Source organism: Micromys minutus, assembly GCF_963924665.1.
Source record: "Micromys minutus genome assembly, chromosome: 11".
Lineage (NCBI taxonomy): Eukaryota > Metazoa > Chordata > Mammalia > Rodentia > Muridae > Micromys > Micromys minutus.
The window spans coordinates 58,200,331-58,201,913 of NC_137980.1; the positions used below are offsets into that span (position 1 = coordinate 58,200,331).

The 1,583-nt window shown below is 45.9% G+C and overlaps 1 pseudogene across 1 annotated transcript; it reads left to right on the forward strand.

The window, feature by feature from the left end:
* The first annotated feature begins 683 nt into the window (after window positions 1–683).
* On the forward strand, window positions 684–1,131 carry LOC308426796 (large ribosomal subunit protein eL21-like; annotated as a pseudogene). Its single transcript has one exon. The product of its transcript is annotated as a large ribosomal subunit protein eL21-like (transcript).
* The last annotated feature ends 452 nt before the right edge of the window (window positions 1,132–1,583 follow it).

A 1,583-nucleotide genomic window follows, 5' to 3' on the forward strand; every position in this document is an offset into this window, starting at 1 on the left:
GCTGAGCATAGTGATCTCACACCTTTAATTCCACCACTTAGGAAACTGAGGCAGGTGGATCTCTGTGAGTTCCAGGCCAGCTTGGACTACACAAGTTCCAAGATCCTGCCTCAAAAAAAGAGTAATCTTAAATATCTATATATCACCTATCTATCTATCTATCTATCTATCTATCTATCTATCTATCTATCTATCTATCTATATCTGTGGTGTGTGTGAGTGTGTGAGTGTGACTGCATGTGCAAATGCCTGTAGAAGTCAGAAGAGGGCACTGGAGTCCTTGGCTATGGCTCGGGTGGTTGTGAGCCACCATGTAGGTGCTGAAAACCTAACTGTGCCCTCCAGAAGAGCAGAAAGCTCTTAACCTCTGGGCCATCTTTCCAGATTCCAGCCCTGGGCTTGTTTCTTCACTAGTCCAGGGAGTACTAAAGACTCAGGCAAAGGTCCAGTTATCACTTGGCTGGGCGGTGGTGGCATATGCCTTTGATCCCAGCACTTGTGTGGTAGAGGCAGGCAGATCTCGATGAGTTCCAGGATAGCCAAGGTTACACAGAGAAACCCTGCCTTGAAAAAACAAAACCAAAACCAAAAACCAAAAAGGAAGGAAGGAAGGAAGAAAGAAATTACCACTCAAATTAAGGGTCACAGCAAGGGGGCAGCCATCTTCCAGTTAACTCGCCAACATGACGAACACAAAAGGGAAAGAGGAGAGACACTTGCTATATGTTCTCTAGGCCTTTTAGGAAACATGGAGTTGTTCCTTTGGCTACATACATGCAAATCTACAAGAAGGGTGATATTGTAGACATCAAGGGAATGGGCACTGTTCAAAAAGGAATGCCCCATAAGTGTTACCATGGAAAAACCGGAAGAGTCTACAGTGTCACCCAGCATGCTGTGAGCATCATTGTAAACAAGCAAGTTAAGGGCAAGATTCTGGCCAAGAGGATCAATGTGCGGATTGAGCACATCAAGCACTCAAAGAGCAGAGACGGCTTCCTGAAGCGGGTGAAGGAGAACGATCAGAAGAAAAAGGAAGCCAAGGAGAAGGGCACCTGGGTTCAGCTGAAGCGCCAGCCTGCACCACCCAGAGAAGCCCACTTTGTGAGGACTAATGGAAAAGAGCCTTGAGCTGCTGGAGCCCATTCCCTATGAATTCATGGCCTAATGTACAAAGAGAAATAAAGGACCTGGACTTAAAAAAAAAAAAAAAAAAAAGGGTCACAGCAAGGAAAACGTCACTTGTGCGCAAAAGAATAAATATCCCCAAAGGCTGGGGACAAGAACATTCATTCTAAACTGGCTATGGCTACCCCTCTCTGGCTGAGATTTAGCCTCACAATCTATACCCGTTAGCTAAGTTCAAAACTGCCAATAAAGGAGAGAGAGAGCCGTGTGTTAAGTTAGCCATTCCAGGAAACTGTGTCAGTGAGTCAGGGTGAGACATATGGACATTCCAGGAAGCAGATTAGATCTGAGAGAACAAACACGCATCCTTGACATGAGGGCCAAGGGAGGACCTGAGAGGAAACAGGCACACACTGCTAACCTTGTTCGATAGACAAGATTAAGTCCCTCACACC